Raw genomic sequence first — 25,150 nt, forward strand, 5'->3', positions numbered from 1 at the left:
TATTAGTTTCCTGTTGCTGCAGTAACAAATTACTATAAATTTAGTGGCTTAAAACAACAAAAATTTACTATCTTACAGTTCTAGAAACCAGAAGTCAAAATGGGTCTCACAGGGCCCACTAAGGCTTTTGCAGGCCTACATTGCTTTTGGAGGCTCTAGGAGAGAATCCATTTCCTTGACCTTTCTAGCTTCTTGTGGTCACTTGCATTCCCTGGCTGTGGCCCCTTCCTCCACCAGTGTAGCATTTTAAAATCTTTTTCTGACTCTGGCCTCCCCTTTCACCTCCCTCCTCCATCTTAAAGGACTCTTATGATTACACTGGGTCTGTCAGGATAATCCAGAATAATATCCTTATGTCAAAGTCAGTTGACTAGCAAACTTTTTTTTGGTGGCTAGTGGGTACAGGGATCGAACCTTAGAATTTTGGGCATGATCAGAAACCTTAATTCTCCTTGGCTGTGTAATGTAACATATTCACAGGCTCTAGCAATTAGGGTATGAACACCTTCGTGGGGAGGAGGAAAGAATTATTCTGCCTTACACACCTTATCTGAACTCTCATATTGTCTATACCACCCACTTGATACTTAGCACATGCTAGTGTGTATTGCTATTCAAGGTTTTAGGCATGTGACTCTCCCCTTTTTCTAAGCACTGTGTCTGATGAAGGTGGAGACTCTTAGACTCTGCTTCACAGTCAGCCCCTGTAAATGTTTGTCAATAATTGCAATATCTAATGCCATCCTATTTCCTTTTCTGTCCTGCACCCTTTCTGCTGTAATTGGTCGTGGATATATCCAACATTGCTGAAAAATGTGTCTTCCTAAAAATTCTCATACATTTTTTGACTTTTTTTTTTTTTATTTTTTAATTTTTTTTTAAATTTTATTTTGTCGATATACATTGTAGCTGATTAATGCTCCCCATCACCAAAACCTCCCTCCCTTCTCCCTCCCCCCCTCCCCCCCAACAATGTCCCTTCTGTTTGTTTGTTGTATCAACTTCAAATAATTGTGGTTGTTATATCTTCTTCCCCCCCCCCCCGGTTTGTGTGTGTGTGTGTGTGTGTGTGTGTGTGTGTGAATTTATATATTAATTTTTAGCTCCCTCCAAAAAGTGAGAACATGTGGTATTTCTCTTTCTGTGCCTGACTTGTTTCACTTAATATAATTCTCTCAAGGTCCATCCATGTTGTTGCAAATGGCAGTATTTCATTCGTTTTTATAGCTGAGTAGTATTCCATTGTGTAGATGTACCACATTTTCCGTATCCACTCATCTGATGATGGGCATTTGGGCTGGTTCCAGCTCTTGGCTATTGTAAAGAGTGCTGCGATGAACATTGGGGAACAGGTATACCTTCGACTTGATGATTTCCATTCCTCTGGGTATATTCCCAACAGTGGGATGGCTGGGTCGTATGGTAGATCTATTTGCAATTGTTTAAGGAACCTCCATACCATTTTCCATAGAGGCTGCACCATTTTGCAGTCCCACCAACAATGTATGAGAGTTCCTTTTTCTCCGCAGCCTCGCCAGCATTTATCGTTCATAGTCTTTTGGATTTTAGCCATCCTAACTGGGGTTAGATGGTATCTCAATGTGGTTTTGATTTGCATTTCCCGGATGCTGAGTGATGTTGAGCATTTTTTCATATGTCTGTTGGCCATTTGGATATCTTCCTTAGAGAAATGCCTACTTAGCTCTTTTGCCCATTTTTTAATTGGGTTGCTTGTTTTCTTCTTGTAAAGTTGTTTGAGTTCCTTATATATTCTGGATATTAATCCTTTGTCAGATGTATATTTTGCAAATATTTTCTCCCACTCTGTTGGTTGTCTTTTAACTCTTTTAATTGTTTCTTTTGCTGTGCAGAAGCTTTTTAGTTTGATATAATCCCATTTGTTTATTTTTCCTTTGGTTGCCCGTGCTTTTGGGGTCGTATTCATGAAGTCTGTGCCCAGTCCTATTTCCTGAAGTGTTTCCCCTATGTTTTCTTTAAGAAGTTTTATTGTCTCAGGGTGTATATTTAAATCCTTAATCCATTTTGAGTTGATTTTAGTATACGGTGAGAGGTATGGATCTAGTTTCATTCTCCTGCATATCGATATCCAGTTATCCCAACACCACTTGCTGAAGAGGCAGTCCCTTCCCCAGTGAATAGGCTTGGTGCCTTTGTCAAAGATCAGATGGCAGTAAGTGTGTGGGTTGATTTCTGGATTCTCTATTCTATTCCATTGGTCAGTGTGTCTGTTTTTATGCCAGTACCATACTGTTTTGGTTATTATAGCTTTGTAGTATAGCTTAAAGTCAGGTAGTGTTATGCCTCCAGCTTTATTTTTTTTGCTGAGCATTGCTTTGGCTATTCGTGGTCTTTTATTGTTCCATATAAATGTCTGAATAGTTTTTTCCATTTCTGAGAAAAATGTCTTTGGAATTTTGATGGGGATTGCATTGAATTTGTATATCACTTTCGGTAGTATGGACATTTTCACTATGTTGATTCTTCCAATCCAAGAGCATGGAATATCTTTCCATCTTCTTGTATCCTCTCTAATTTCTCTCAGCAGTGGTTTGTAGTTCTCATTATAGAGATTTTTCACCTCCTTGGTTAACTCAATTCCTAAGTATTTTATTTTTTTGGTGGCTATTGTAAATGGGCAGGCTTTCTTGATTTCTCCTTCTGCATGTTCACTATTGGAGAAAAGAAATGCTACTGATTTTTGTGTGTTGATTTTGTATCCTGCTACTGTGCTGAAATCATTTATCAATTCCAACAGTTTTTTTGTAGAGGTTTTAGGCTGTTCGATATATAGGATCATGTCATCTGCAAACAGGGACAGTTTGACTTCATCTTTTCCAATCTGGATGCCCTTTATTTCCTTCTCTTCTCTGATTGCTCTGGCTAGTACTTCCAACACTATGTTGAATAGGAGTGGTGAGAGTGGGCATCCTTGTCTAGTGCCTGTTCTTAAAGGAAAAGCTTTCAGCTTTTCCCCATTCAGGATGATATTGGCAGTGGGTTTGTCATATATGGCTTTAATTATGTTGAGATACTTTCCCTCTATACCTAACTTATAGAGGGTCTTTGTCATGAATGAGTGCTGAACTTTATCAAATGCTTTTTCAGCATATGGTCCTTGTGTTTGAGTTTATTAATATGGTGTATCACATTTATTGATTTGCGTATGTTGAACCAACATTGCATCCCTGGGATGAATCCCACTTGATCGTGATGAATAATTTTTCGTATGTGTTGCTGTATTCTGTTTGCTAGTATTTTAGTGAGGATTTTTGCATCTATATTCATCAAGGATATCGGCCTGTAGTTTTCTTTTTTGGTTATATCTTTACCTGGTTTTGGTATCAGGATGATGTTTGCTTCATAGAATGAGTTTGGGAGATTTGCGTCCGTTTCAATCTTTTGGAATAGTTTGTAAAGAATCGGTGTCAATTCCTCTTTGAATGTTTGGTAAAATTCTGCTGTGAATCCATCTGGTCCTGGGCTTTTCTTTGTTGGGAGCCTTCTGATAACAGCTTCAATCTCCTTTATTGTTATTGGTCTGTTCAAATTTTCTACGTCTTCACGGTTCAGTTTTGGGAGCTTGTGTGTGTCCAGAAATTTATCCATTTCCTCCAGATTTTCAAATTTGTTGGCGTATAGTTGTTTATAGTAGTCTCGAATGATTCCTTGTATTTCAGATGAATCAGTTGTAATATCGCCTTTTTCATTTCTAATTTTTGTTATTTGAGTCTTCTCTCTTCTTTTTTTTGTTAGCCATGCTAATGGTTTGTCAATTTTATTTATCTTTTCAAAAAACCAACTTTTTGATTCGTTGATCTTTTGAATTGTTTTTTGGTTTTCAATTTCATTCAGTTCTGCTCTGATCTTAATGATTTCTTTCCGTCTGCTAACTTTAGGATTGGATTGTTCTTGTTTTTCTAGTTCTTTAAGGTGAAGTGTTAGGTTGTTCACTTGCCATCTTTCCATTCTTCTGAAGTGAGCATTTAATGCAATAAATTTTCCCCTCAATACTGCTTTTGCAGTATCCCACAGGTTTTGGTATGATGTATCATTGTTTTCATTAGTTTCAATAAACTTTTTGATTTCCTGCTTGATTTCTTCTTGGACCCATATGTCATTAAGTAGAATGCTGTTTAATTTCCATGTGTTTGTATAGTTTCCAGAGTTTTGTTTGTTATTAATTTCTAGTTTTAATCCATTGTGGTCTGAGAAGATACATGGGATAATTCCAATTTTTTTGAATTTACTGAGACTTGATTTGTGACCTAATATGTGATCTATCCTGGAGAATGATCCATGTGCTGATAAGAATGAATATTCTGAGGTTGTTGGGTGGAATGTTCTGTAGATATCTGCCAATACCAATTGGTCTAGAGTCTTGTTTAGATCTTGTGTTTCTCTACTGATTCTTTGCCTAGATGATCTGTCTAATATTGACAGTGGAGTGTTCAGGTCCCCTGCTATTATGGTATTAGTGTCTATTTCCTTCTTTAGGTCTAATAGAGTTTGTTTTATAAATCTGGCTGCTCCAACATTGGGTGCGTACATATTTATGATTGTTATGTCTTCTTGATGGATCAGTCCTTTTATCATTAAGTAGTGTCCCTCATTGTCTCTTTTAATGGTTTTGAGTTTAAAGTCTATTTTGTCAGATATAAGAATAGCCACTCCAGCTCGTTTTTCTTTTCTGTTTGCATGGTAAATCTTTTTCCATCCTTTCACTCTTAGTCTGTGTGAATCTTTATGGGTGAGGTGGGTCTCTTGTAGGCAGCATATAGTTGGGTCCTGCTTTTTGATCCAGTCAGCCAGTCTGTGTCTTTTAATTGGGGAATTTAAGCCTTTAACATTAAGAGTTGTTATTGAAAGGTGTTGATTTATTCCTAGCATTTTATTGGTTGTTTGGTTGTCTTAGGTGTCTTTTGTTCCTTGCTTTCTGATTTACTGTTTGGTTTCTTTGTTTGTTGGTTCCTTAGGTTGTAGATAGTGTTTTTGTTTGCTTGTTTTCTCTTCATGAATGCCATTTTTATTGTGGTAGCGGGTTTAGATTTTTCTTAGGTTTTTATGGCAGTGGTAGTTATTTTTCAGGAACCAAACCCAGTACTCCCTTGAGGATTTCTTGTAAGGGTGGTCTTGTGGTAGTGAACTCCCGCAGTTTTTGTTTGTCTGAGAAATATACTATTTGCCCCTCATTTCGGAAGGATAGCCTTGCAGGGTAGAGTATTCTTGGCTGGCAATCTTTGTCTTTTAGTATTTTGAAAATATCATCCCATTCCTTTCTAGCTTTTAGGGTTTGTGATGAAAAGTCTGATGTTAACCTGATTGGGGCTCCCTTATAGGTGATTTGACGCTTCTCTCTTGCAGCTTTTAAGATTCTCTCTTTGTCTCTGAGTTTTGCCAATTTGACTATGACATGTCTTGGAGAAGGCCTTTTTGGGTTGAATACGTTTGGAGATCGTTGAGCTTCCTGGATCTGAAGCTCTGTGATTTTTCCTATACCTGGGAAGTTTTCTGCCACTATTTTGTTGAATATGTTTTCAATGGAATCTCCATTTTCCTCCCCTTCTGGAATACCCATGACTCGGATATTTGAGCGCTTGAGGTTGTCTGATATCTCTCTCAGATTTTCTTCCATGTCCTTGATTCTTTTTTCTTTCTTTTTGTCTGCTTGTGTTATTTCAAACAGCCCATCTTCAAGTTCAGAGGTTCTCTCTTCAACTTCGACAAGCCTGCTGGTTAAACTCTCCGTTGTGTTTTTTATTTCGCTGAATAACTTCTTCAGTTCAGCAAGTTCTGCTACATTTTTTTTCAGGACATTGATTTCCTTGTATATTTCCTCTTTCAGATCCTGTATACTTTTCCTCATTTCATCATGATGTCTAGCTGAGTTTTCTTGTATCTCATTCAGTTTCCTTAGAATTATCACTCGAAATTCCTTGTCAGTTATTTCAAGGGCTTCTTGTTCTATAGGATCTAGAGTATGAGATTTATTAACTTTTGGTGGTGTACTTTCTTGATTTTTTGTATTTCTGGTGTCTTTTTTTTGGTGTTTATTCATTGTGGCAGGGGGTTTCACAGTCCACCGGTTTGAGACTAATGACTAACTAGGATGTTGCTGTGGTTGCCAATTTGGTATGGCTCCCGCCGTGACTGCTCAGTTGGCCTCTAGTGTCTTGTGTGTGTGGTTGCCTCGTGTCTTGGGCTTCTCCGGGGATCCACCTTTCTGGTCAGCTTGTACTCTGCTGGGCTGGTGGATCACGTACCACAGGGTGTGTGATCTCTGTTGAGCTTTCACTTTCTGTACCGGACTTCTCCCCGTTCCGTGTGCTCTGGCCCAGGCTGTTAGATCGTGCAGTGGCGACCCCACCGGGTGTGTGGTTTCTGTCGAGTCTCCGCCTCCCTGGCCGCACGTCTCCCCCCTCTGTGCACACTGTGCTGGGCTGGGGTGTGTCTTCTGCACCCCTCGTCTATCAGCTGGGCCTTCAAGACCCTGCTCAGCACCGCCTCGCCCAGGAAGTCTACCAGGTTTCTGCTAGGCACAGACGACCGGTCTCTCTGGGTGCCTTTGTAGCACTGTGTAGATCTTTCTCGGGTCTTGTTCACCTTTGTATCCCCCCGGTATAAACCGAGTCTAGTGCCCGCCTGCAGCCTGCTCTCCGGCAGGTTCAAGCGGACCTGGGAACTCTCCTACCACACTATTCCCAACCAGAAATTCGTTAGGCTTTTTTCCAAACTGGTGGTCGCAGAGATGGTGTCTGCCTCCCAGTAACAGCAAGTTTACCGGGGCCGGAGTCCAGGGTGTGGTGGAGTGACAGTCGGCCCGTACTTCCTAGCCCTCCCAAAACTGGTCGGGACGCCCCACACCCCCAGCCCTGCCAGAGAACCGTGGAGGGAGTGGGAGAGGAGGTCAGCCCGCAGGGTCCGGAAAGCCCCGCGCCAGGCCAAGCAAATGGGCTCAGTGATGGCCGAGCAGGGCGGAGCTGCCCGCACCTGGGAAAATGGAGGCAGCACCGGGGCAGTGAGTGGCCTGGCGGTGCAGGCGGGAGCCGCGTGGGCATCCACCCCCCGAACAGAGCTGTGCCAGGGATCACTCACAGTGCTGTGCCAGGTCGGGCGCTGCTCTGTCTCTGGTTTGTTGCCTTCCGTGTTCTCGGCGCTGCCGCCTCGGGCTGTTCAGTCGCGGCGCCGCTCGGGCGCTCCCAGGAATCTTCTTTAATGCCGGCCTGAAACCTCGAATCCTGAATAGGGCAGCTGGCCGCCTTCAGTGCGGCCCCAGCCTCCGGGATCCTGGCTGCATCCACAGCAGCCCTGGCGCCGTGTTCCCTGTTTCGAGACTCGCTTTTGCAGCTAAGAATCAGTTCTTTTCCTGCTCCACACTTCAAAGCTGTTGCCTGTAAATGAGGCAGCCTCTCCTGCCGGGGGCAAAGTGGCGTTGAGCCCCCACGACCGGCCAGCAGCAGCAGTCTTCCCTTAAGAGATGGCCAGAGGAAGGTCCACAAGTTTCCCGGCTGCCTGAGGCCCAGTGGCCACCTTTTCCACCTCAGCTACTCCGCGCCAGCCGCCGCAGCCGCTGCCATCTTGAAACTCTCTCCATTTTTTGACTTTTTATAAACACAATAATGAGCTGGCTGTTTAGCTCAGTTGGTTAGAGTGTGATCTTATGACACCAAGGTCAAGAGTTCAGATCCTGTACTGGCCAGCTGCCAACACACACACACACACACACACACACACACACCTGCCAACACACACACACACACACACACTATCTGAGTCGCTCTGTCCTAAAACAATCAACATTTGGTCTAATCTTCTGTCTCAAAGTTGCTCTCACCAAAACAAACTATATTTGAATGGGAAGAGGAACCAGTTATTTAGTGACAAGCTGCTACTTTCTTTTCAATAATTGTTCTCTAAAATAGTTCAGCTGAATTATTTTGATTGTTGAATTCGAATGACTATTGAATCAGGCTTTTTATTACTGGGCCTTTTATGTTAGCAGTTTTCAGAGTTGAAAAATCAGAGCTAACATCTGCACTGCCCCTTTTCATCCCAAGGTGAATTAGGCAGAGGCTGTAGGAAGATGGACATTTCATCAGTGCCACTTGGGTCCTGGGAAGCAGTGGGGAGGGGGGCAGAAATGGAAGCTGGCTTAGGGGCAGGGTGTCATTGGCCTCCTTGCTTTTCCTACCTCCATCTCCCTAATGATTCTCCCACCTTAATATTTACTTTCATACTTCTTTTTGTTACAAAATCTTTTTCCAGCAAGTAGAACTTCTGATTTAAGAATGGATGAAAAGACCTCTTAGTTAAGTATAAATATCTATTTTCCCAATTACCAAATTCAAAATATTAGGCCGAAATTCAAAATATTAGGCCATTCCTAAGGGTTTTTTCTTAAGAAGTCATACATTTTACCTGGAATAAGACCTGCTATAAGAAAGGTAATCTGGGAAAGTGACCCAATAATAAAGATTGCTTTCAATGTTTCCCAAATTATAGTAACCTCTTGGATAGTCACAAAGCATATCAGTATCTTAAATTAAGCACTGAGAAATCCTGCAATTTAAAAAGATCAATTTAACGTTGTTAATTTGAGGATGAAACATTTCTTACAAAATCAGACTTAATAACTGGTCCCTAAGCATGGACAATATCCATCATCACCCACGCTCCCGGGAAACCAAAGTGTATTATATAAAGCTTGGCTTCAGTCACCTCCATGTCCAGCACCACGCCTGATACGTAGCTGGCCCTTCTCAAATGAACTGTCCTCCAACTGCTGTAGGGCTAGGCAGGATCCAAGTCCAAAAGAAAGTGGGAAGTAACGATAAATGAATTTCCCTCCCAATCCAATCAGGTCACAAACCCAGACCTTTTAAGATTATATTGATTGTGTCCGTTCTTTAATCCCATCACTCATTTTATCTTTGATTTTACATTGTTTAGGTTAATTTGTACATATTAGAATTACAGGTTCCAAAAAGAAGGTAAGCACTGATTATTTAGTGCTCTCAGGTATCTACTACTGGTTCGTGCCCACCATGGGGAATAAATAAATATTTCAGTTTGACAGTCTGGGTAGACTTTAAAAGCAGACACCCTAAGTCAGACAGGCTTTGTTTTGAGTTCTTGCCTCACTACTTTTTTATTACCTGAATGACCTCAGCAAGATATTGAACCTCTGTAACCCTCAGTATCCACATCTGTAAAGGGGGGATAATAGTAGTACCCATTTCATCAAATTGAATGAGGATTAAATGAATAAACTCATAGAAAGGACAGTATATTTGCTGACTATAAATGCTCAAAAGTGTTTACTATTATGATGACAATATCAGAGATACAGAATATTTATAAAGTTCATAACACTGTGGGTAGAATTAGCTAAAAGGTTAATAATCCTTTGCCTAATATGGACTTTTTAATCTGTAGAATTTGTTCTTTCTTATTACTGGTAAAGAGGACAAGAATATACTAATAAATAATTTCCAAACCTTTCCTTATCCAGTGGTTCCAGCCTCTTTCCCCTTTCCAGTCCTTTTGGGCTGAATTCCCTTCCCAGCCCGTTTGAACCAAGGGCTACTATGAAAAATTAATAAATCTGATTTTCATTTTCCCATTGTAGTCTCTAGCAGAAGCAATAAATAAGTCCTAAATGTAAGCAGAAGAAGGGAGACACAGAACTAAAAGGCAGACAGTGACAGTTGCTCTAAGATGAAAAACCGAGGGCCGAGCCCGTGGCGCACTCGGGAGAGTGCGGCACTGGGAGCGCAGCGACGCTCCCGCCGCGGGTTCGGATCCTATATAGGGATGGCCGGTGTGCTCACTGGCTGAGCGCGGTGCGGTTGACACCAAGCCAAGGGTTGCGATCCCCTTACTGGTCACGAAAAAGACAAAAAAAAAAAAAAAAAAAAAGATGAAAAACCGTGCCAACCAGGGATGGCCATGCCTCCCCATCCCTAGTTCATCCTGTGGGTATTAAGCCCTCACAGTCATTTTTTAAGACTCAAGAAACCCAAATGAATTTCCTGAGTAAGATGAACGAGTGGTATAAAGAAAGGAACTAAACAGATTAAATATAAGTATTTTATCTATTTATAAAATTACCAAAATATGCCATCATATTTCAGGATGATATGGATTTCTTTTACAAGAATCCAGAAGACAAAAATTAAAATTGTTATTTCACATGCCAAAAGATGGATAACATTTCTAACCACATGTTGCTTTTTCAGCTGTTAGGATAAAAATAAGGATTTTTTTTTCCTTTAAAGAGCAAAAGGCAGATATGCATCTCTCACCATACACTAAAATCAACTCAAAATGGATTAAAGACCTAGGTATAAGACCCAAAACTGTAAAATTACTAAGGGAAATAAAGGTGAAACACTTCAGCAGTTAGGTCTGGGCACAGGCTTTATGAACATGAGCCCGAAAGCACAAGCAGCAGAAGAAAAAATAAACAAATGAGATTATATCAAACTAAAAAGTTTCTGCACAGCAAAAGAAACAATCAACAGAGTGAAAAGACAACCTACAGAGTGGGAGAAAATTTTTGCCAACTATGCATCTGACAAGGGACTAATACCCAGAATATACATAGAACTCAAGCAATTATACAGTAAAAAAATTAATGACCCAATTAAAAAATGGGCAAAGGAGATGAATAGACATTTTTCAAAGGAAGACATATAAATGGCCAACAGATACATGAAAAAATGCTCAATATCACTAGTCATCAGGGAAATGCAAATTAAAACCACACTGAGATACCACCTCACTCCAGTTAGACTGGCTATAATCAAAAAGACGGTGAATAACAAATGCTGGCGAGGGTGTGGAGAGAAGAGAACACTCATGAACTGTTGGTGGGACTGTAAATTAGTACAATCACTTTGGAAAACAATTTGGAGGTTTCTCAAACAACTACACATAGATCTTCCATATGATCCAGCAATCCCTCTTCTGGGTATATATCCAGAGGAATGGAAATCATGTCGAAGAGATACCTGCATTCCCATGTTTATTGCAGCTCTGTTTACAATAGCCAAGATATGGAACCAACCTAAATGTCCATCAATAGATGATTGGATAAGGAAACTGTGGTATATATACACTATGGTATACTTCTCTGCTATTTGAATGAAATACTCCCATTTGCAACAACATGGATGAACCTGGAGAAACTTATGTTGAGTGAAACAAGCAAAGCAGAGAGAGATAAATACCTCATGTGCTCACTCATATGTGGGAGCTAAGAGAGAAAGGAAGGCAGGAGAGAAAGACCACAGCAGTGCCGTGATCCAACAGAGGGAGGGAACATTCCTAGGGCTACAAATTGGAGTTGAGGGGAGAGGGGGAAGGGGATGGAGGTTGAGGGATAATTGGAAGGGGACAAAGGGTACAAAAGTAACTTCTGGTAATGGATATGCCGCAGTATGAATCTGGCCCCCACATCATGGACAGGAGGGGGGACAATGAGCTTTGTATCTCATGAATATTCATAATAAATAAATAAACAAATAAAGAACAAAAGGCCCATTTTTACTGTCTCCTCTTCTTTTAGTTCTGATTATGTCACAGATCTCATAACATAAAGTTTTACCTTTCTAGAGCTGTCTGCAAAATGAACAACTATCAGAAACCACTGTAACCGAGAGACCCCTCTACCTGTGGAGAAGCCGCAAAGGGAGGACCACATTATTCCAAATTCCAGGCACCTTGCTCTGGTGTAAGAACACTTGGCTTTGCCAACTTTTCCTACTTGGAAGAAGATTTTTCTGATCTGGATCTTCAAACTGAGATTTTTTATCCACAGTGGGGCAGTCTTGGTCTCTAATCTAGAGTGATGAAAAAATCTTTTTCTTTTAATAGGGAAAAGGTAAAACCACATCCTGGCTTGCCACACTACCTTATACTTGGGGATAGGGAAGGTATTCTCTATACAACAAATCACTTGCAAATTCAAGCACACCTGTGTCCTTCCTCCTCACTACATTATCCACCATCCACAAGGGCACCTTCGAAAGAAGACAGAAACACAAACAAGGAAGATGTCCAGTGGTCTCACTCTATTCTTCACTGTGTAGAATGCCTCTAAAGTAAGTGCTCAGTACTGAAGACTCACAGAATCATTGAGTAAGAGACACCTGAGTGACATCTGCCACCTTTGCTTTGAAGCCTTATTTGATCTTCTCCCACAGGCAGAAATAATGCTGCTCCCACCCCCATATATGCAGTGGTTAGCACCTACTGGCACTTATCACATTTTTGACCCATGTTACAATTCTCTTTATGTCTTATTGTTTCCACTATTATAAATTGCTTTAAGACAGAGCCTTTACATATCTAAATGCCTGGCAGAGCACCTTACATGTAGGAGATATAACATAAGTATCTGTCGTTGAATATGCTGGTATGAGTTCTCTTCACACCTCTGCAAATTGGAAATCAGCTAAGCTAAAAAGCCTATGTGTTGTCTCTTTTTGTTTCTTGTGGGGGGGCGGTATTATCAATTCATGGAAAAGAGAGATTGTACATTTCCACAAGGCTTCAAATAATTTTGACATGGAAAGAAAGCATTTTGACATGCTCCTTCAGAATTGCAATATTAGTAAAAACATAATAGTTGTGTAATGAAAAATGCACTATTTGGGGGTGGGAAGCAATTATTACAAAGAAGCACAGGGAGCTACACAAGGGATTCGCTTCTGTGGCTCCCAGATCACAGAAAACCATTGAAATAAATTCAAAAATTGGCTATCAGCACCATGACAACAACAACGGCTATTATTCATCAAGGGTTTACTATGTTAGAGACATTCTTAATACATTCTCATTTAATTTTCACATAAGTCCCACGATGCAGGTCTTTTCCATTTTATTGATGAGAAAGCAATCTCAAGGAAGCCAGTTAAATAAAAAGGGAGTACAAATTTTCAAACCTGGATCTGAAGACCCCAAAACCCCTGCTCTTTCCACTACATCAGAAGTGCAAACCATCTGCTTATTGCAATGCAAAGTCCATTCTTAACAGTTAACAACACACAAACATTAGGAGATGAGGAGGAAGAACTATAAAACATACTAGAGACATGCAAGAATTGGCTGTGGGACAGCTTATGTGTGTCATTTATGCAAACCAGGCTTTTAGATATCTTGGGTTTGCCAGTCATTACCACCTTAGAAGATTTCTACACCCAGAGCCTGGGTTGGTTGGGAGGGTTTGACTGGAAAGATATAAAATGGACAGGATTAGGAAAGGACAATATGTGCTGAGGGAGGAAGCAGGAGGAATGATATGGTATTTGTATATGGAACAGGCTACCTTTAAATGATGTTAGGAACAAAGCAAGATGAAGAAGCAAGATGAGGGAGGATGGGAATATGCTGTATTTGGCTTAATTAAGTTTGAGGCGTCTAAGTGAAAAATCACATGGAAATGTTTACTTGACTGATTCAAGATGACTGAATAAATCACATCCACCTCCCTTCCCTCTAAATGTAAAATGACAATAAAATAAAATTAAAATCTGAGTGGAACCATAACAACACTGAAAAACAAGTGATTTTCAATGGACAAGACATCCTGAGAAATTTGAAAGCAGAGTCGAAGACATCAGAAGTTTAAGCACGAGTCCTCCCTGTCAGAGGGGAGAGCTCCCTCTGAGAGTCAAAGAATAAAAAGTGGGCCCTTGGGCAACAATGAAGACAATTAAAGAGCAGCATTCAGAATACCAGCTCTAGCTACCCAGAGCTGCCCAGCTCCCTCCACAACCAATTCCACCTAGTAGCCAGGTAAGGCTTCACTTTTAAGCTAAAGGCAAAAACTGCTATCCACACTAAGTTGGCAAAACTTAGGTTCCCAGTGCAGGACTTGTGGCTTGACAGGGAAGAGGAGTAGACCTTAAGGTAATTTAGGTTTTAAAGTAACTTCAGGCCCAGAAATTGTTGGGAGACAGAAAGGAAAGGCAGCTCTTAGAGATAAAATGTAGTAAACCGTCTATCTCCAGATACATCTCACCCCTTGAATAACAACTTCCTTACTTTGACAATTTTGGGGGACCCAGCTTGCCTTCCTGCTCCCTTACAGGAAAACTCACATGTTGGCAGGACCCATTAATACACTGATTGACACAGTTTTATCACTCAGAGGAAAGCATTTTTGAAGGAACAAACCCACCACCTGTATCAGTCAACTTAGTCCTTTATTTATAAACATATACTTCAACCAATGATAAACAAGGAAAATCAATACTATAAAACAGAAACACCAAAATGTACAATTGATTCTAAACTGATAAGAACAGATACTACACTTAATTTTAGCCAAAAGGCCGAGAAGCGATACAATTGATTCTAGATCAAACAGAAAAAGCATTTAGGGAACAGAAGAGAATATATGAGATATTTTACTTGGCATCCTCATAGATGAAAAAGCATATTACATATACAAAAGAAGAGTCTGCCACCAAGCAGCAGCAACCAGGGAGCAAGAAGCAGTTCTTGGAAATTAAATATATGATTACATACGATTGTGAATATAAGAGATTAAGCAGATAGGCTGAATAATAGAATAGACATAGATGAAAATTAACCTAAAAAATAAGGAGACAGAATTTTTTAAAATACAAGTTAAAAACACAAAGATATAGAAGATATAAAAATTAAGTGTCATACAGAATAGGTTCAGGAGGTCCATATCATTCATTCACTTAAACTTCTCCTGAAATGCTAATTCAACATAGAATTAGATAAAACAATAGAGATAATAGAGGAAATAAAGAAATGCTCAAAGAAATGACAGTTGAGGGCCGACCCTGTGGCGCACTCGGGAGAGTGCAGCGCTGGGAGCGCAGCAGTGCTCCCGCCATGGGTTCGGATCCTATATGGGGATGGCCACTGGCTGAGCGCGGTGCTGCCGGTCACAAAAAAGACAAAAAAAAAAAAAGAAATGACAGTTGAAAAATTATGAACAGGAAATAATCTACCCTGAGATAAATGCCCATAAGGAGCTTTATTGTAAGAAACATGCTGTTAAATTCTGTTAGGGAAAAAAAAAAAATCTCTCAAGGAGAAGAATGGACAAAGGAAAGATAAAAAGAAAAGAAAGGTGGCATGGATTATTTATTCTGCTATAATATCTATGGAGGGAGGTGCTAAAGGAGAGCTAATAAGCCCAAGAGAACTGCTGGAAACCAAAAATTGCAAATCGGGAGAAAGTGAAATGGAGATCATGGGAATAAAAGAGTCCAGGTAAGTTCTGTTCACTAGGTATTCCATGAGTAGATGATTCTGCATATGAGGCTTAATATCTCAATCATCCTCACCATTGACCAGATACAGCTATCAACAAAGTATGAGCAATACAATTTTTATATATTCAACTCTAAGAAGCTGCTAAGACTCCACAATAAGATACCACTTTACACACACTAGGATGGCTATAATAAAAAAGGCAGATACTAACAAGTGTTGACAAGGATGTGGAGAAACTAGAACCCTCATATACTGCTGGTGGGAATGTAAAATGGTGTGGCTACTTTGAAAAACGATCTAGCAACTCTCAAAAGGTTAAACACATATCACCCAGAAATTCTACTCCTAGGTGTATAACCAAGAGAAATGGGAACATGTCCACACAAAATCCTATACAGAAATGTTCATAGCAGCATTACTCATAATAGCCAAAAGTGGAAACAACCCCAAAATTCATCAACTGGTGATAGATAAAATGTGGGACAGCCATACAATGGAATATCATTACGGAATGAAGTACTGATACAAACTAACATGTATGAACCTTGAAAACATTATGCTCAGTAAAAGAAGCCAGTCACAAGAGACTGCATTCTGTATGATTCCATTTATACAAAATGTCCAAACAGACAAATCTATAGAGACAGAGAGCAGATTAGTGGTTGTCTGGGGCTGGGAGGACATGAGGGGTGATATGGGTTGATTGTCTCCTCCAGAGCTCATGTGGAAGCTTGATCCTCAATGTGGCAATGTTGAAAGGTGGGGCCTTTAAGAGGTGATTGTGAGGACTATGTCCACATGAATGGAATAATCAATTCGTGGAGAATGGGTTAATGGTTTAATGGGTTATCATGGGTATGGACTGGTGGCTTTATAAAGAAAGCACATGAAAAAAGCATTCTTGCCATTCTTGCCATGTGATATTCTGCATCTCCATAGGACTCTGCAGGGAGTCCCCACCAAGAAGGTCCTCACCAGATGCACCCCTGGACCTTGGACTTCCAGCCTCCAAAACTGTAATAAATAAATTTCATTTAATTGTAAATTACCCAGTTTAGGTATTCTGTTATAAGCAACACGAAACAGACTAATGCAATGGGTGAGGGCTAAAATGTTGACGGTTTCTTTATAGAATGATGAAAATGTTTTAAAATCAATTATTGGAATGGTTGTGCAACTCTGAATACACTAAAAACCACTGAATTGTACACTTTAAATTGTTGAATTCCATGGTATGTGAATTATATCTAATAAAGCTGTTATCCCAAAAATGTTACTAAGAATAATAACCTTGATTAAATGAGTAAATGGCTGAGGTGTTTATTTTAATACTTACAGAAGTATAAGACTACATGAATTGGAACTCTTAAGTAAGTGTATTTTCTTTCTTTCTTTTTTTTTTTTTTTTAAGATGACCAGTAAGGGGATCTTAACTCTTGACTTGGTGTGGTCGGCACCACGCTCTCCCAAGTGAGCTAACCGGCCACCATCCCTATATAGGGATACGAACCTGTGGCCTTGGTGTTATCAGCACCACGCTCTCCCAAGTGAGCCACGGGCCAGCCCCTTAAGTAAATATATTTTCAACTGATACAATTTTATATGATATTCAAATATTTAAAGTTCATATTTTCAATAAACACCATTCTAGAAACGGATTTCTGATTCTTTAAGAAAATGATTTATGAGTTTTATACACTGGCCTGGCTGACCAGATCTACTCCAAACTGAAAAGTAATGATAATAATCAAAGCCTCATTTGCTGACTTACATTCTGTGGGCCCAGTGCATAAACTCTAATCCTCACAGCCCTGTGATTACTCCCATTTTAAAATGTGGAAACTGAAGTTCTCAGGGGCAAGTAACTTGCCCAGGGTCCCAAGACCTAAAAGGGCAGATCTGGGACTTGAACTCAGATCAGTCTGACTCCAATTCCATGCTCCAGGTGGCTTTTCAGAACAGCTCATTCTTGATGTATCTTTAAAAGTAGACAGTGAAAGAAAGTCAAAGCATCACATTTCTATTAATAAGTAAGAGCTTTGCTTATAAAAAGGAAGAACTGCAATGGACTGGAAGGGAGAGAGTGTATTTAGAAGGATAGCTTTCATGACTTTATCTGATTCTTTATACCTTTGGGTGACAATTGATTGGGAAATTAATGATAACATTCTAAGACATAAAGCCTCTGGTGTAAGAGCTTCAGTAATAAAGGGGGTTATATTTAACTAGGGCTATAAGATTCTAAATCTCTAAATATGATACATGGGAAATAAAAAAGATAAATGATCTTTCAATAAAAAGCTATAAGAAAATCTCCCAGGTATAGATAAGGAGCTGAACATAGATTTGGCATTGATAACACAACTAAGCTATATGAATCAAGAGGGAAACTAGAATAAGCAGAAGAAATTTCCCAATTACTCTATGTGACAAACACACTGATAATTCTATGAAATGATTCTATTAGACAAACTACAAAAACATTTAAAGAGAAGGGAATATCCCCAAACACTTCTTCCATTTCCCTAGAAACAAATGGCACAATAAAGAAAGATCTCTCACTGGTTATCTTCCTCAATCTTTATGATAATCAGCTTAGAGCAAATAAAGCTGCAATCAAGAATTTAATATTTCCTGAGTAATCTGTGTCCAAATATTTACAAGAAAAATCATCTAATTTCTAAGGTGAGAGTATTCCATTATGATGAAGTAAAAAATACAATAACTAGCAGATGAAAATGCACGACTTTATACCATAAAATGGAAAAAAAAAAAAATGTCTCTTGCTTTCTACTGTCCTCTGTAAAAACCACAAAGATATAGGAGTCAAATTGTACAAGCTGATGTCACGAACCCTCCAAACAAAACGGGGGTATATAGAAGTAATTCCTGCCTCTGACAAGGAAAGGAATTCACTGAAGGCATGAAGTTCTTAACTGTTTTAATCATTCATATTACATTGCCCACTGGCAGAAATTAAGTCATAAATGAACAAGAGATTAAGCGAGATCATGAGTACAAAGGTCCTTCATAACACAAATGGTAATTAGTATTATTCTGATAACTAAAACAAAGCATAAAATACTACACCTGTACCATAAGTTTCCAAAGCTATTTCCTAAGTCAAAGCATGAAAACTGTTGGGAGAAAAGCTGACATTCAAAAAACTCATTTTTAAAATTTTTCCTGAGTATTCAGGAAAACTGCCATTCTTTGACACAAGCTCAGAAAAGACTGAGTAGTGTGATTTGAGAATCGCTGATAAGAAGGAGACAAACCATAAACAGAAATATTTTTCAGACTCTTGCTAGAACAAGAACTGAACAGGGAGTCTATCTCTAAATATCACATCCTCTTCAAAGAGTGAAAAACTCAATAATCTTTGATGACACATTGTAGAATTTAATTTCCAAAAGTGTTATGTACATTTGTTCAAAGCATTAGCAGGCATTGACTGGAAAGAAGGCTGAGTGGTTTTTGCAGCTTAGTAAAATGGCTATAAGCCCCTGGATTTAATAACAAGGGAACAAAAACTGGTTTGACCTTTAAGAGTCTATAGTAAACAAGACATGAACATCTTACCGTGACACATCTTTTCACATCTCAAAAAAAAAAAAAAAAAAACTGCTTAAGGGTTTTTTGTTTGTATTTAGTTCAAAGAGACTTTAGTACATGAGTACAGGGAACTACATCTTCAGATTTTAGAGAAATTGTTCAAAACCTTGATAGGGTGTAGGAGGAAAACAACATTCAAATTAATCTGAGGGAAAAAAATGTGAAACAAAGTCAAGAAAGGAAAATGCCAATACTTGGTTCTAAATTCTCTTTTTATATCTGAGGATCACAGGAATGACTTTTTCCTCTGAATTATCTTATAAATTAAAACAAACAATAAAGATGACTAAAACTGTGATTTAAGTGTAAATCCAAGGTTTGTTTTTAAAGGGCCTGACTATACCATGTTATAGTCAGAGACCATGAAGTATGAATGTCAAATGAAAGGTACATTCTGGAAGAGCCTAAGATGCTAACGCATATCAGAACTGTGCTAGTCTGTCAGCTGTGTTATCAATTTAGCACAATCAATCCATACAGAAAACGTGTTTCCAACATTGAATCGAAATGTTAACAAAGTGGCACTGGTTGTGGCTATCTCTAAAACAAAGCCAGAGCACACCTGACAGGTAAACAGGAGTAATCTCTGCTGTATAGAATTCAAATACATATAAGAATAATTAAATTGCTAAGGAGCTTTATTACTGCTGACCTTTCTGACTTGAAGCCTTTAAAAATCACTAATACATTAACATTAATTAGCTCAAGGCTTGATTAAATAGTGTAACAAGAATCAGTTCCCTGCTAATTTGCTTTTTAGGGAAAAAGTGAGGAGACACTGATGTTTGGCAAAATTTAGAAAGCAATGCTCTAATACAGGAAAAGAGACTCCTCCCTAAGCAGTGTCACGCCCTCAAAGCAAAACAAATCCAGGACAGAGAGAGGACAATCTACCTTCCACATTTTTAATGGCAACTATGCCCAGGGCTTCCAGACATTCCTAGGACAGTCATACCTGTTCCCTGTAAAAGATCAAAAAGGTCCTAGTTTGCTGTAGCTAAAAAGGCATCGACATTCAAATTTAGTTGCATGGATTGCATGGGTCCAGAGCAGGTATTATGAGTCACTGGGACTTAACTGATTCTCACTTCCCAAAGAGTTTAAAGATTGGGAGGAAGTTAACTGGAGAAGGAACAATAAAGAGAAGGATTGGAAAGACATATGACTTTATAACCCTCTTAGAGACAAAAAGAAAAAGTAAACTGAAAATATAAAGATTTTCCCTGGTGAGATTTGTTTTATTAGATTATTTTTAAATCTATGTTTTTAGGAAAAGTTCTCCATCAGATTAAGTAACTAAAGCAAAGATACAAAGGCAAACACCCTAAAATCAAGTAAAATTTGAATATGAAAAGGAAAACCCAACTCCAGGCTTACATCTAGAGGGGCACTGACAACATTTCTATTTCTCTGAGTTTCAGTCATTTCATGATAACAATCTGAATTAAGGTTGTGTATCTATCCATTCAACATTTGAATAATATAAAATGACTGCATTCTATTTTTGGCTTATCAAATTATCTAACATTTTCTTTTCAATGCTGGTGCAGGTAGTGCAGACGGAGGCATTCTTATCTACCATTCTTATCTATACAGGAATGGGGATGATCTTCCTGGAGAGCCATTGGGGCCTTTAGAGCAATTTAGCTTCTAAAAATCTATCTTTAGGAAATAGAAAGGTGAGGGAAATTTCCATATGAAATATTTATTGCACTGTTCTTCACAACAGCGAATCTAAATGGTCAACAATAGAGGAATGACAGAATAAACTTGGAAACATCCATAATTTTTATAAACTATGCAATTATCATATTCAACATGTATTAAATGTCAGGCACTTACCTAAGTTCCTTACTCACTCAGCCTTCACAAAACCCTATGAAGTAAGTTCTCTTATTTACTAGTCCCGTTTTACTGATGAGAAAAGAAAGAAGTTCAGCAGCTTGTCCAAGGTCACAGAGATAGGAAAGTGATTCCAAAGCAGCAGTCCAGCTCCGGAGCCCAAACACTTTAGCCTTGCACTATATTGCTGTTTTGTATGTTACTTTTCAAATGTGACATTGGTTCTCTTTTACAATTTCTCTTTCAAGGACTTTTTGTTTCAATATTTACAAGCAAAATTGGTCTCTGGTTTTCTTTTAGGAGAAATACCTTTTCCTTGTTTCAATATCAATGTTATTTTCCCTTCATAAAAAGGAATTAGGAAGGTTTTCTTCATTTTCTATGTTATAAAACAGTTTAAGATAGCATTGGCACGATCTATTTCTTAAAGGTTTAGTAGAATTTCATTGTAAACCCTGAGGGAGAAGAAAGGGAAGGTAGCTCTTTGACAACTTCTCTATTTCATCAATAATAATTGTTTTTTTAGATTTACTGAGTTCTGGGTCAACTATCATCATATATTTTCCATTTCATTTTTAAAAAACTTTAGACAGCTTTACTGAAGCATAATTTACATGCCATAAAACTGACCTGCTTGAAGTACACAGCTCAATGACTTTTAGTAAATTTACAGAGTTGTGCGATCATCACCATGATCATGTTAGAACATTCCCATCACCCGAAAAAGATCCCTTGTGTCCATCTGCAGTCAATCCCTGCTGCCATCTCCAGCCCCTCCATTTTGTTTTAATAGTACAACTCTAGATAACCTTAATGCACATGAACAGATATGTTTATTTTACATGGATTAAATAAGATAGAAGAGTCAAATCTTGGATGTATTACATATAACATGGCTAAATCGTATAAAAATACTTAATTTTTAAAAAAAATACTTTTAAGAAATTAGGGTGGTGCTCTGCACAAGTGGTATAATTTTCTTATAGCTCACTAAACTACCTTATACTAATGAAAAAAACAAACAGTAAGACTGCTCTCATTTTCCTGTGTTCAGTACTGAGACTTCCATAAACACATATTCCTAACAGCTCCAATGGCAGCAAACAATAAGAGGCAAATTCTAAAATATGATCACAATAACCACCCTGCCTCCAGACATGTCAGAAATTGTGATTTTTTTTTTACTTCATGTTCATATTTTTTAATTATCTGTACAAGATATTTTTTAATGTTTTACTTTTTCTTAATTTCTTCTTTTTTTTTTTTTTTCCCTAACCAGAATCTGGAAAATGTCTAGTTATTTCTGAAATGGACAAAGTGTTTTACTCATAATGCTCAGAATTTAGTGCTTAGAATTAGGCACAGCTGCTTAGAAGATCAGCCAATATATTTTTAGTTAGCAATGAAAGGAGATTTTTCTAATTAGAAAGCATTAGTGTCATCTGATTTCTAATCCTTACTTCAAATGTCTCCCCAAAAAACAAGGAACATTAAGTATAAGATTAAACTTAACGAGAAAATAAGAAAATATTTTTACATGTTCAAACATGCATAATCCAGTCAGTACCATTTATAGATCTAAGATTATTAGGAAAAATTGCTTTGAGCATTAAGAAATTCTTCCAATGATAAAGATCAACAGAAAACAGACTCTTGGAGAAGGGGAAAGAACATGGACTTTGAAACCAGAGGTATGGGTTCAAAGCTCAGATCCACCAAACACTACATGGTGACCATACTCTTCCTCTTGCTCTTTTTCTCCCTCCTCCCTGCCTGGCAGCCCCCTGCAAAAACAAAACAAAACAAAACAAAACGCAAATGAAACACTTCGGTGGAAACATACTCCTAAGATTTTCTTAAAGTGAATTTATTCTGATTAAAAAATTTTTTTTATTCAGGAACTAAAGTAACTAAATAAAGTTTTTCCCTTGTCAACTCAACACCCTTATTGGCCATCTGTTAGTTTTCTACCATCTTCTACTCAAAGACATAGAGTGAGCTTTAAAAACATTTAAGTGCATATTGTAAGATTGTTTTGAGATTTAAACAGATGTGTACTTACATGAATGCCTGACTATAAAGCACTCAAGGGTGTGCAATTATTGTGCTGACAAGTACAAATTCATAGTAAAGGTATCCAAAACACATATATACTCATGCATATACTCTGTCTGTCCACACCTTTCATCCTAGGTATATATTAATTATATTTATAAAAGTCACAATATTTAAAAATATTTTGTTAAATAAAAGCAAAATAATTATATTTGACTCTTCTAGTTTAATACCCAAGGCTTGTTTTCAAACATTTCTCTGAAAAAAGTATTAAACAATTGAAGTCAGCAATACAAAATATGACTTTTAAGTGGATGGAGATCATAAACATAAGAGTTGGCACAGAATAAGCATGAGAAGATGAAAACATTACTAAATCTAAATCTGTACTACTACAGGTCCCTCCTTCAAAAATTGGTCAAAGATCTAAAAACCTGACTAATGATATAAAATTTCCTCCCGTTTTAGTCACCAGACGTGCAGAATTAAACTCAGATAGAATGTAAAATCAATACCTCATAAGGATTTAGCACAGAATTTGCAAATTTGTTGTAAAAAAAAACAGATTTGGGAACAACATTTTCAGAAAAAAGAACAGAAATCAGTTCTGCCCTTTTATTATTTTAATGACTTGCATTACTCTTGATCCTTGTCCCTGACCACTTTCCTCTTTAAGGATTTAGTTAAGGCATGTCTGTTTAAGCTAAATCTTAACTTAAAATCTGGAGAAGTATTAATATTCCACCCACTACATAAGGAATAAGAATAAGATATCTTTCTATTTTTCTTATTCCCCAGTTTCAGTTATTCTCCCAAAATTAGAACTCTGGGCTTTGATTAAAATGTTTTCTCCTAATGGTCCTATCATACTGGCCAAAATAAAGGGGGGGAGGCCAGGTGTAAAGATAAATAATCTGTGAGTGAGAAGCTGGGAAAAAATGTGTTCTCAATCACTGTGATTTGGCGTCATCTTTTTGGAGAATAATTTGTTCATAGAGATCAGACTTTAAAATGCACACTGTCTTTTCTTCTGTAATTCCACGTCAAAGTGATTCGTGTGAAAGCAATCGCACGAGTACACAAGAAGATAAGGAATATATATATTGCAGCATAACTTATAATAGCAAAAATGAAGAAAACCTAAGTGTCCATAAACAGGGGCATAATTTTAAAGCTATGTTACTTCTAGATGTGGAATGTTATACAGCTGTTCTAAAGAAAAGTAATTAGGTAGGTGTGCACTGGCAATGGCATAAAGAATATTTTCGCTTTTTTCCTGTGATGTGTATGTACGTGTATATGTGTATGTATGCGTGTGTGTGTATACATGCACATATACGTATACACGACCCAGGGAGAGAGAGTTCTGGAATAATGCTCACAAACAACCCATGAGTGCTAGGAGTGGAGAGGGCGAGAAAGGAAACTTTCTATTTTACTTCCTACATTTGTCTATTTAAATGTTTTCGGGAGACACAGTGACATATTCTATACCCAGCAGGCAGCCGCAGAAGAGGGCGTTAACATTGAACAGCAACTGTTAAGTCCCCGCTTTCTTCCCATCCGCCCGCTGCGGAGAAAGGCCTTCCGGTCCGGTCCGTGCGCAACCCTAACACAGTCTCCCAGCATGGTTTTCTGAACCAAATGGAAATCCGGCCGAAAAAACTTAGCAAGAGTTCGGCCGGATAAGTTGCCAGCTGTCAATCAGTCCGCGCTGACCGTTAACGACAGACCGTTCCAGCACCGGTGCCAGCGCCCGCGCACCCCTCCCCCGTCCCTCCCCCGACATTCGCCGCCTCCGGGATCCAGTGACCTCAGGTACCAGTGACCTCAGGTACTACTTCCACGGGCTTCCTGACTTCGTTATCGCCAACAACTGCCTCCTCCTCTTGATCTCAATTTTAAGCATCCCACCTTCCCAACCCACTTATTACCTTTCTTGAACTCCTGATAGCAAGAACGGCAATTCCAATCATTTTCAGCTCCACAAATATTTACGACCCACTGACTTTACCTTGCTTTATTCTCTATACTCCCTCACTCCTTACTTTCCTCCTTTCCAGTTTAAGTTCATGGCTGATTATGCCCCCCCGCTGCTCCCCCGCTTTTATTATACCTAAGTCAGAAAACCTTGTCCTGGGTGAAGCCAGCCCCCCACACCGCTACCCCAGTTTCACTTTAGATTCAAGTGGTTCTTTCTGCTGTCCAGCATCTCACTGCTCGTATTGTTTCCCTCGACCATTCATCTCCAGCTCCTTCTCTTCATAAATCCTCAACACCTCCATTCCCATCCTCACTCTCAATGGATAATCTCTATATCTCACTGAGGAAACGGATACAAGAAGCAAAGGACGTCCAC

At 38.7% G+C, this 25,150-nt stretch overlaps 1 pseudogene; it reads right to left on the reverse strand.

The window, feature by feature from the left end:
- Positions 1-14,265: 14,265 nt before the first annotated feature.
- On the reverse strand, positions 14,266-14,369 carry LOC134386746 (U2 spliceosomal RNA; annotated as a pseudogene).
- Between the last annotated feature and the right edge of the window lie 10,781 nt (positions 14,370-25,150).

This window comes from Cynocephalus volans, chromosome 9 (genome assembly GCF_027409185.1).
Source record: "Cynocephalus volans isolate mCynVol1 chromosome 9, mCynVol1.pri, whole genome shotgun sequence".
Lineage (NCBI taxonomy): Eukaryota > Metazoa > Chordata > Mammalia > Dermoptera > Cynocephalidae > Cynocephalus > Cynocephalus volans.